Genomic DNA, 12296 nt, shown 5'->3' with positions numbered 1-12296 from the left:
AGCAGGCAGCCAGTTTCAACCGGAAAACGAACTGAGATCAGATTGTGCTTTTAGTGCCGTAATGTTCTTTTTCGGTTACGCGCCTATCCAAATACTGGGCAGTCAATCGTGGCACGCAGGTTGATACAGCTACTATCTGAAGACAGTCCGGAATATTGGGCTTAAGCATAGAACTGAAAGACAAAAGGATAACACAATCCTGTCCTCGTGCTATGAATCGGCACTGGGAGGTCCTAACTAATCCCCAGCACAAGAGATAGTCGATCTACCGTAAAGAAAGTGCTTAGTAGAGGTTCGGTCCGGTCCGGGAAGCCACTTTGTGCTGAAAAGTTGAAAAGAATCCGACAGTTATTTCATCCTTGCCGAAAACCATCACTAGTGGGCATCTCATGAAACTCAGAGAATTTCAAACCCGCTACCTTCCGACCTGTGGTTGATTATTCACCGTTTAGCGACCAGTGGTTAGTGTTACCTAAACAGGGCGTGGCGCTACTCCTCCTTCGATCATAAAAGTCACATCACGTGGTCACATATTGACTGGCTCATTCACTGACGACTTCTCTGAAGAAATTGACCTTGTGAAACTATTCTTCCTTCTAGCATAGCTTGGCTCCGATGAACGTGACAAGATCTTCATTGAATATTAACAGAACTGCTCACATCACCATCAGTAATCAAAATACTCTTCTACTTTCTAGGAAGGGGGCAGATTGGTTTGAATCCCTGTCCTGAATGTTCTTTTACTTGGGATTGCTCACTACGCCATTTTAGAGTGAGAAATGAACAGGAATATTCGTCAGTATTTGAAAAGAGAATGATGCCGACACTGTTGTGACAACTGCACACGGAACATACCTTCCTCTAATGTAGAAGACGTTTTTTCAAGAGGTGAGATAGCGTAGAATGCACAATACAGTTAATCATAAAAGCAAAACTGCTCATGAACCGCGTGTAATAGGGTACTTACCCATCACTGAGGTGAACAAAAACACCGGAAATTTTGTTACACAGTGTTTCATTTTGGTGTATACAGTAAATGGAAAAGGAACCGAATCACTTACTGTCTTGTGTGTGTGAAGCATTAGTAGATGGAAGACGTTAATGACGGTTTGTCAGCATAAAAATAGGGATAAATGATATTCACTTTCAGCGGAAAAAATCTTTCGGACGGCGTATGAATAGCAACAGGTTTCTGGTTGGTTGTTGCTTGAGTCTAGTAGTACATCCAGTGGTCATGCTTTCAAATCGTGATAGTGAATATGAATCCCCCCGTTATGTAACAGAGAAGCTAATTTAGAGACCATCTAAGGTCACCTTACTGAATTACCTGCTTGGTGCACTGTCACCGACAGGAAATAGTCGGGTTGTTTTGTCATGAAGAGCCGTCTTTGTGGTTATATGTGTCGCAGTTTTACGAGGGACCAAACGGTTTCACAGATTTGGCTTTTTACAAATGAGAATCATTGCTCAACAGCCTACCAACGATCGATTATCGGTGGCTACCGCCGGAGTCCAATGTCCGGGGAAATTTATTGACGGTTTTGGCCATTATACTAATTCCTGTACATGGAATTTGCGGGATCACAGCAAATGTATATAATGACGCTCAATTAGCGACTTGTATGGTCACTAAAAGAGTCTTCAGCTGCGAAGAATTGGTGAAGAACTACGTGCGGTCGACAATGCGGCCCACCTCATTTTTTAAACTGTTCTAGGATGCAGGGTGCTATTGCGGAAGCTTTTAACTTATAATACCCTTAGCCCCGTGAGCATCAGGGTTTTGTGTTCATTAAAGCTTGCAGACACCACTGATATTAAGATATAATGCACTGTCCTAAGAAACTGCTGCAGCAAATGACAATTCTAAAACGAATCAATTAGTTAGAAACCGGTCTTCTTCAGTGATCATGAAGGTGTGCTCACATTGGCGACTACATAAAAAGCAAAACTTATTTGTTATCGGTTACCACTCTAAAATACTACCTGCCATCCTACATAAGACAGTTCCAAATATGGAACTTGGCAGAAGCTTAAAGCGTGCGCTTGCTTTGACCTTGGTATTCACGCTTCGAACCAAAAAAACCATAAATGCTGGGATGGGATTTACATCCTGTCAAACAAAACCGAGAGTTACTATGGGCTGTTTTGTTCTCAATGGTAGCCATCGGTAGTGAATCTCATCAGTCACCACAGTGACTCGAACACGTGACCTCTGCGCGGGTACTTTAGGATTACATCACTCGGCAGTGAGAGGATGGTTAAATAGTGCCCTCATCCCTTAATACATGAATCCATATCACGTGGGAACATGTGGACTGGCTCTCAATTTGACGACTTCCCCTGTGGAAGAATCATTGGTTGTGTATTCACCCCCCCCCCTCCCCGGGGAGTCACAAAGTGCGTACTAGTGATGAGCCTCAATGAGAACAAAGCAGGTTTTCAGTGCCTCCCGGCTTTTTTGGCACTGAGTGACTTTATCTGCAGGATGAAATCGTGAATGGAACTGGAAGACGATTGCTCAGAGCAAGCTGAATGGTACTACCAAGAGTCACGATGTTCCGTATCGACAATGCACATCGAACTGATGTATGGCAAATGTACGGTTTGCTATTTCTCATTTCCTTGTACACAGTTTTGATCTGCATCAGTCTCAATAGAATGAAACGCCATGAATGTTTTAGTGTATTCTGGTAATGTGAACCTATTATGGACAAAAGTAGAATGACATACCTAGTTCTTGAGTAACAAACAGGAGAGAATGTAATTAACTTTTTTGTTCATGTCACTCTCATATCAACAACAATTTACTAGGGATCAACAACAGTCCATGTGAAGGTAGTCGTGAATTTTGACTGTAAATAAGTCGGGATAACCTGAACATTTGGGTGCGTGAGAACGGCTTAGAGTGATACCTCGGCGCAGTGCGGCAAAATGTCATGGGTACTGCGGTTATTCGATGTCTCCTCGGACTATCACAAACATGAACGAACAAGGACGCGATCTTCACATTACCTCTCAATTACACGAACTGAGGCGAGGAATCGAAATTCCCTGTGTACGTATGGTTCATTATGCCTTTTGGTGTGATTCCTGAAGCTTTAAATTTGGGATGCATAGATAACCAACTTGGACCATTTACATAATTACGAACGTTCGCAGCATGAAAGGCACTCACACTAACGCTAATGTCATCGTGTAAGCAGGTCATGACATGCTCAGGTGTTTTTGTTTGTGTGTATGCAAATGGCTGCAAAATAAACATGACAGTTGTTGAATGAACAGATTAACCTTTAGGGAGTTTGCGCCTTGTTCAGCAACCGATTCAAAATATCCCTGGAATTTGAGTGTCAGTCAGCGGTTCGATTTTTTTGCTTCTTTATTACTCTGGATCCCCACAGTGCATCTGAAAATTTTTGAGGCAGAACTTGGGGAATTTCTGCGGCTGAAGAGGTCAGTCGCGTACTGTTTTAACCAAGAGGATAGTTCCGCTTCATAGACAACACACCATATTTCTCCATGTTTTGATTCCAAGAACTGCCCAACGGTTTCACATTTTGTATAGTCACAAATTAAACCAAGACGTGTAAATATCCTGGATAGCGCTGATCTCATAATTGTAGGTCTTGTTTCAACAGCATGCAGAAGTAGGTAATGGCAGCTGATCTTCTTGATACCATGTACTCTTTACTGTAAAAAAATACAGCATTGGCACTATTAGGAACGCGTACAGACTCTTGTCGATCACTTGAGGGAACATACTACACACAAGGTTGCTGAGAAGTGCTCGATAGTTAACGATCAGTTTCGTCGTTTGTGAGACCCACCAGATATACACAGCCTCCGAGTTTCCAAAAACACCATGTTCAACCTGAACACCGAATAGCACGCAACTAACCATATACACTCACTAGCGAAAAAAAATCCTCCCCAAATTTCAGCTGATACAGTATTTGTTTCAGGAGAGCTTGGTGAACAATCGGTAGTTGATATTTGGGCAACGTCTCGCTTTTAACACAAAAGCTTCATCAGGTCAAGTGAACAGGTCAAAAGCGAAACGTTGCCCAGGTCAAAACTACCGATTGTTTACCAAGCTCTTCTGAAACGACAACTTCTCAATCGGTCCCAAACCTTTTCCCTTACAGTATTTAGTATATCGAATTGCAATTCTCTCGGGAGGACTCAGTACTCGTATACGACAAATTCAGTTGAGTCTGTAGAATACCTCAATGTGATTTGCAAGCTGATGAATTTAACCAACCAGTTTGGTTAAGTTTACTGGTTGCATGTCAAACGCTGCGCGAAAGCGATTCCTCTTGCTACAACTCACCACACATCCACAGAGTAAGCATCAGATAAAACTTACTTTTCTCTAGTAAACAAAGAAATGTATTGGCGTAAAGTAAGATAGTGGAACCAATAAGTCGAACCGCCATTGAGTACGTCTGCTATCAATAGACCAGAAAAGGATCCTCCTTCTCTGGCTAGCCTATAAACTCCTTGTATTTGCAAAAAAACTCACGAAGCGCTTGACGATTTGAAAAGAAAGAGAAAAGTGAACTCTGTGGACGGTGGAAACAATGGAAGCTGCCTTTTTAAGGATGAATTTAGCGATTTCTTACCGTCTTGAGTGGAAACCGGTCAGGTAGTAGGTAGGTATGTAGATAAGAGAATTCATTGCTAAAACCTTGTTATAAAATAATACTTGCACAGTTCATGAGATTTCCGTTACATTCTTATATCAATGACAACAACTGTAGCAATCAGTTTGCGCGAACTATTGTGGCACGGTCACATAGTGGATATTCAGTGCAAGTCAATCAAATGGAAGTTTTACGCAGAAAAATACTCGCCAAAAGAACCTTTGTGACGGCTGTTACTGGTTAGTAACATTACATTACTCCCCAGCGATTTGAAGGCCAAAGTCATAGCTAATTATAACGGCTATCTGAACACCAAATAGGGTTTGCAATTTTTTCATCTCTTTCACCCTCATGCTGATAGATCATCGTGGATAAAGACTCTATACAGTGGACGACGACCAATGGAAACTCATTGGTCGGCGTATGAGTGTACCCTCGATGAAATGTCTTGGATGCCTTCTCTCATATGGGAAGAAAGACATGTGGATCACACAAACATTGTGCCGAGTCAAATTTTCAGTGCGATACCCATTCAAGAATGTCACGTCAAAAAAACTAACAGAACTCGAGATGACGCAAGAAGTGTGGAAAGGCTCTGTATGTCAGCATGCAGCTTTAGTATCCAGCGCAAGTTCAAATATTGCCTGCCTAAGTGGACACGAGCGCCCAATGCGTCCTTATTTAGGCGGACAAACGTCAGGTTAATAATCTGCCATACACAATGGTCCCACCAAAAGTCAGCTTGGACTAAGCAGGCGCAAAATCATCAAAAATGACAATGTCCTTTGGTTAACCGACCTGGCAAACTGCGTTTCGGGGTGAAACTTACCCAGTTCTGTGATAACGTTACCGAAGGTAAAAGACAGCTATTGCTCACAAAATCGGTTAACAAAGTGCACTTTATTGTCCATAGATTTGAACATTTTAGCAATCAGAAAATGTGTGGTCGAGACGCAAAGTAGGAATGCATATGTGGGAACAAGTTATAAAAAACTATCAGTGAATTTCTGCGATTTAGTCACCCTTAAACCACCGATTTGCGATGACTGGCATGCACATTTGTGGAGGAAGAGAAAAAACCGCACATGATTGGGAAACGTTTTAGAAAAAGGCGTTCCTTTCCTTTAAAAGGCCTTCATAACGATACCCAACCGGAAAGTGAGTTCGTGTAATACAGCTAACGAGCAGGATGTTATTTGACGCCAACGATCTTTGCACCAATACGGATGAAATGTAGTTACTTATTTGCGCCAGGTGAACTTGTGGGCTACAGTGACAAAGACTAATTTCTCATATCCGGTTATTACATCGGGAAGCTTGAAGAATGTAGTCGCGTAATAAACTCGATTTCTTTATATATAATTACATCATACTTCCTCGTGGGATAACAGGCAAGCTACTCAATACATATTTTGGTAGTTTACGGTACTTCGTGAAAGATTAAAGCAATTTAACAGATGAACCAGAAACTCTGCCAAACAACGATGGCAAGACAGTAACTTACCCTTACCTGTCAATGATGGAAACAAATATGTTTTTAGTCCAGGTGAACTTGTTGGACGTGGATCTCAAAAATATCGATCCAACCTCAGTTGGCACCAAAACGAAGGTGCTGCATTAGACAACTTACTGACTGCTTTGGTATACTCTGAAAAGTGTAATACTTGGTTTGGTGGCTTGAAGACATATGGGAATTTTAGTTGACTTTTAATCCTGCAGTTGTGCTCAGTGTACGCAGTAAAGCCCAGAATCACTGCCCATATGTCTCATCTGTATTGGGAATCATGAGTGGTGGGGACCTAACGAATGTCCGCAGGAAATTGTCTCCGGGACCCCTGAGCTAACAGTTCAATGATGTGCCTTTCTGCCATGAGCGAATAATCACCAGTGAGACCATCTCACAATGGGACAAAATGCATCAACACTTATACTCCACTTCTCATCATATGGTCACATGTCATCTAGGTCCTCAAGTGGAAACTTCTCACAAGAGGGTCCAAGGCAGATTGTGAGGTTTTTATTTTCTAATGTATCAACCTGGGGCGAAATATCTGTTCAGCGGCTGTTGGCTTTCAAGCAGTGACTGATCCCAGTTGAAAAGAACAAACTACAACAGAACGTCGTATCACAATATACAAGCAACCGTATATTATAAAGGAAATACTGAAAGAGAGCCTTGTTGACTTACTTGCTGTATCATATGTGGGTTTTAAGTGAAAAACGGTTTTGTTATTTTTCCCCAACAACTGATTAAATTTCTTCACAAAACGGTTGAATGTGAACTAAATGATACGATAACGGAAACAAAGCCAAGGAAAGCAGTTTTTATGCCTATTTCATTAATGTTCAAGAAGCCCCAGATGTCCAGATTATTCTCGTTAGTCCGTATGAAAGTAGAATTTGCACTTCAGTTAGTGCTGGCTGGATTTACTCAGCCTGTGTTCACCGATATCTGAGCACTATTTGAATCACACGCAAACTAATCGAATTTCCCGCAAATATTGTAAGGAAGAGCACACTGAGAGATAGTGATATCAATTAGGAGAACCTGCTCCGAAAGTAACGGGACTATATATCAGCCAATGGAATAACCGTTTTCGTTGAGGTATATTTCATTGGTTGTTCTCCACTCGCCCTTGAAAGATGAGTTGTATACTTAGTATCACTTTTGACCTGCTTGTACGCGGCAGTGATCAATAGAGCAGCTGGCTCGCACGTTCGTTCACTTTTCTAGTTGGCTAAGTGCACCAGCCGATCAGGCGGCTATCCAGACCGGCATTCACGCTAATAAGAAGGCATTAAGGAAAGTGTGGCCCACAACAATATCTATTACCTGAAAGATGAATCACAGCCTGAAACTGGAGTTTTTGTACGCATGTACTCTATATGTCAAAGCCTCACTGTCAATTAAATTCCCACACTTCGTTTACTGGAAGCTCCTTCACATGGGATAATTTGATGTGCATTTCGGTTCATGTATATAGGTGGCATCACACCCACCTAAACTTTGGTTAGCTGCTTTCACATGAATCAGCTGCCCTCATGATGTTCGCATCATGGAATTGCCGGAACTGGTAGCTGCCGATAACTTAGGGGAAAAATTGTGCCTTGCTTGGATTATAGTTTTGTTTGGCTTTTTTTCTGAGATTTCACGGTTGAAGTCTTCTCAGATGAAAGGGATGTTGTTGTGAACCACAGGTTTCTTAATGCCCTCTTAATACCGTGAACCCGAGTTGGATGGCCGCTTGATAGCCTGATGCACTTAGCCAAACGAGAAAGCCAATGAACGTGTGAATCAGCTGATCTATTGAACGCTGACGTGTACAGACATGTCTTGTGCAGCTGAAAACGGACTATTTATAAAGCTCACGTGGAAAGTTCTCAGCGGGCCATAAAGTGATGCTAAAATTAGAACTCAGCTGTCGAAAGCAAGTGAAGAACAATCAATTAAATATGTCCCAACGAAGACGATTACTCCATTGGCAGTTGTGTAGCCCAGTTACGTTTGGAGCTCGTTCTCCTAATAGATGTGAACCAAACCACACAATGACCATCGTAATCAATACAATCGAGTAAAAAATTTCATGCAGATCTAATCGCGTTTTCACATCAAATCTCCGACTGAAGCGCGAGAGTTTCGCAAAAAAAATTACGGAGCGCAATCAACATACTCGTATGGATTAATCATTTTGGATTCTGCATTCCAGAAGGACAATTGCTTGCTCGGCGTTTCTCTACATGCTCGTAGATAGCCACGAGCTTTTGCCCACTAGTGGTCTGTTAGTAATATGTGATCAACGCAGCTTTGCTACCACAGAGTTGTGGTTAGCGCACTAAATTCTTGCGTTTTTCCGTGGCAGTGCTTTACAAAGCCAGCGCACTTTTAAAGCCGGACTGTCAAACATTCGCTATCCTTATATACCGTCGCATGTCACAGAAATGAACAGACGTTCCTACTTGTCTGTTTTAAAAAATAGTTTAAAAAACTTTTACACCAAGGTACTTTACGATTTACGGTTAATTGTGCAGAAGCCTCGATTAGATACGACTGGCAAATCCAGGGGGTCGGGAGGTGATGGCAACCAACCGTAACTGAGTGTGAAATACACATACCCAAATCTGCGAAGTAACACATTGCAAGAAAAGTGAGTAGACTTTGTTTTAGGACAAGGAAATAATTGCATCAAATTAGGGAGCGATTTTGAGGAGCCGGTCATCTGCTAAATGATATTTTCTTTTCCGGTTCCGTTTTGAAAATATGGAATGCTTTTTCCAATTCGGATGAAAATTTTTGATTTTTTTTTCAAATTTGAGAATAATCTAATCTTTCAAAATAAGACTGCTCATATGAATACAGAAAACGGTTTTTCTTGATTTTTGAGCCAATTACGATTCAAGAAGGTGGATGTTGAAATTCTGTTCTCACTCACAGGCTTGCACCAGTGATGGAGAATTAAATTATGGTTTCTGCCAAGGATCTACGGGGAATTTGGACTTACGCTGACCCAGCTTTTGCCATCTACCTAAACCAATAATACCCTTGCATGTACCGTTTCGATCAACCAATCAACAACCAGAACAACTGGTGGATTACCAGTGCGGGTTGACTTCGTTCTTCAGTAGGGTCGACAAAGCAAAACACACTACTTGGGCGTTTCCTTACAAGGTAGCCTCCGGGATGGAGTGTTGCTTCAGTAGCTTGGATAGGATCTTGGTCCTTCTTGACAAGAAAAAGAGGCTTGAACCAGAATTGTCAAACTGATACATATATTATTGTATCCTTTCATGTTTCAAAAGAGAACCAGACCTGGGGAACTAGATTTGAAGACTGTCATTCTACAGGTTCGTACTTCATTCGACGAAACGGCCAGGAATCCAAGGAGGGTTAAGACTTTTCGACAACTGATAAGTTGTATCATTCAATAACAAATATACGACTAAACAGCATTTGTCGGAAAGCCACATTATAGATTGATTCCAGCAATCTGCTGGACCACGTCGAGTTACGCGCTAAACCCCAAAAGCCAAACCTTTCAAATGGAGGTTTATTTATAAATGCGGTACTATAAGTACAATAATGAAATTATAAAACTTCACAGATCTCAAATCATGGGACTATGCCGACTTCTATACACCGGTTTAGGAACTGCTAATTCTTAACGGGTCTCAAAGTCCAAGGCGACCCACAGCCACATGTTTACAAGCTAGCCGAGCCCTGTGTGAATTTGAACAACACGTCCGATGACAAGGCCAGACAACGGTTTATGTTCAGGTCGGAAACAAGAAGGGTGGTATAGGCGCAAACCAAAATCACAAAAAGGGGGAATCGCGCTGTACAATATATAAAATAGAAGAAAGTAATCAACACACATTGGTATTGGCTAGATTATTGAACGACTGAAAGATATTTAGGCGCATAAACGAGGCAGCGGTGCATAAGACTGAACACTACCACCTTGTTGGAAATTCGCATCACTGGATGGTTTTTCATCACTCACGTTCGGCTGAAACAGGGTAGAAATGAGAAGATTAATGCAATTTTCATAAGCTTCCTTGGCCGGCGTATACATCAAACCTGGTGCATTCACAATCAGTCAGAATGTCTTTCGTAAGCCTATTCAGCATTTGATGCTGCCCCAAAAGGTTGTGCATAAGTTATTGTAGTTTATATTGTTGTTATCATTTATATATCTATGTTTACATTGGTGCATCAACATACCCGTCACTGCGACAGAAAAGATGGAGATGCTTCAACTTTTGGAAGTTTATACGTGAAAATCGTACTCAGTTTTTCGTGCCTTTACCACTTTCCTCCTGAAACGCATTACCACTCATTGTTTACAGGTTTCTGGTAATCCAGAATCAATCAATACCTTCTAAACTTCGCTACGTTTGAACATCCTACAACCAATTCAAGGGATAGGAGCTGAGAGCTTCAGCCAGTGCGCTGAGAATAGGTACTGCGTGCTATAACGTGTGCTGATAATCGATATAATGCGCGTATTTGTTCGTCGCGTTTTTGTTCCTTTGTGAAGCTTAAACGGGACCTGGTCCCTTCAATTTACCGGAGGTATAACAGCGTATACTATTGATGGGTCTGCGATCTCGTCGCGGCTCCGCTTTGCGTCTGATAGAAGATGAATTTTATTACGGAACTTGTGGAATTGCTTTGCGTTGTCCGTTTTCAACTGTGTAATAGTCAATGAATATCCACGGAAGTCCAAGAAGACGAGCTTCGAAACCACAGGTTATCTCATGCGCCTCGATGGGAAACTCTTTGCCATAGAGATTCGCTTTGTGAGATGATACAGCAAGTTTGTCAAGTGGGAACGAGTAGCCTCTTGGCAGAAACTAAACTCATATACTTCCGCCTCTTGTTTAAAAGCGATAGATGTTCTGACGTGGTCAACCCGTGTTCTTAACTGAAATGGGAACAATGCAGTAGCTGTAAAATTCTCAATGCCGACTTTAGGGACAATATATTCTTATATGGCTCATTCGTGTTGATCCATTCTCTCGTTGTTGAGGCTTCCGTGAACGGCCTGGAAGGTGTGGTCTACCAAACGTATTTCCGGACACATGTCACCGTTCGGATGGCTTGATAAGTCACACCACGTGACTAGTACCGTTGTGACTCAGTAGATCGATACGAACGACGAGACCGACGGTGTTAAGCAGTCCAGCATGGCCTGTCTGGTGACAGCTATTTAGCACTATGATGTTTGTTCGAGTGCATTGGGACCTACAGAGACAGTCAAACTTTGAGTACGATAACACACCTTCTTTTATAAAAAGTGACATGTGAAAGTGGTAAGCCTGCCATGGCGCAGAATCCCTCTTTCAAATCTAGGTGACTTCACGTCAAACCACAAAATAATCTCAGGTTTGTAGAATGACTCCGAGAGCCAATATTCTTGGTCAAACATATTGCAAATATGCTTCTTCTAGTAAAGAAACCCTGACACTTTTTCGTAAAAGAAACTACTCACAAGGTTACTGAAAACTCTTCGACAGCCCACTACCGGTTTCGCCCTTCTTGGGGCTCATCAGGTAGGCGCAGTCCCCGAGTTTCCGTTAACCTTATGTTCTACTTGAACCCAACTGAAAAGTGAAGTGGCCGTTGTGCAGCTCACTCAGTTTTAGAATATCATAAACCAAATATTCAGTTGAGTCTCTCGTGAAAAACAAATTGATTTGCAATGAGTGTATTTCTCGAAAACCCTGTTTAAAATCGAAGAGTTCTGAAGAGAGCTAGTGATATGAATTATGATGGATGGACCTTGAAATTTATTTTCACGTCATCACGCGTCGACAGCACGCAACGGTGAAGCAAAAGGTTACGGGAAAAGATCAACTAAATAAACATGATAGACCTCAACAAGGACTACCAGTCCTGTTTGCCGAGTTTTCTGAGAACCTACCACATCTGCCTAGATAGTATCCAAATAAATTTCGAGCTTAACCTTTGATACTCATGAGAACCAGTGTACCGTATGGTTCAATTTCCGCGGGAAAGTCTGCCACCTGATTCTCAGAACGCATGTGGAAAATAAGTCCGAATCGGAGTGTACGAATTCGTGAAGATTTTCAAAAATGGAAACTTTTACGGCTCAGGCTTCAGGAACAACGATAATGGAAAAAGTCAAATGATGGTTG

This window comes from Opisthorchis viverrini (genome assembly GCF_000715545.1).
Source record: "Opisthorchis viverrini unplaced genomic scaffold opera_v5_39, whole genome shotgun sequence".
Taxonomy (NCBI): Eukaryota; Metazoa; Platyhelminthes; class Trematoda; order Opisthorchiida; family Opisthorchiidae; genus Opisthorchis; species Opisthorchis viverrini.
The sequence above is the reverse complement of the archived record's forward strand: the minus strand, read 5'-3'. Positions refer to the sequence as shown.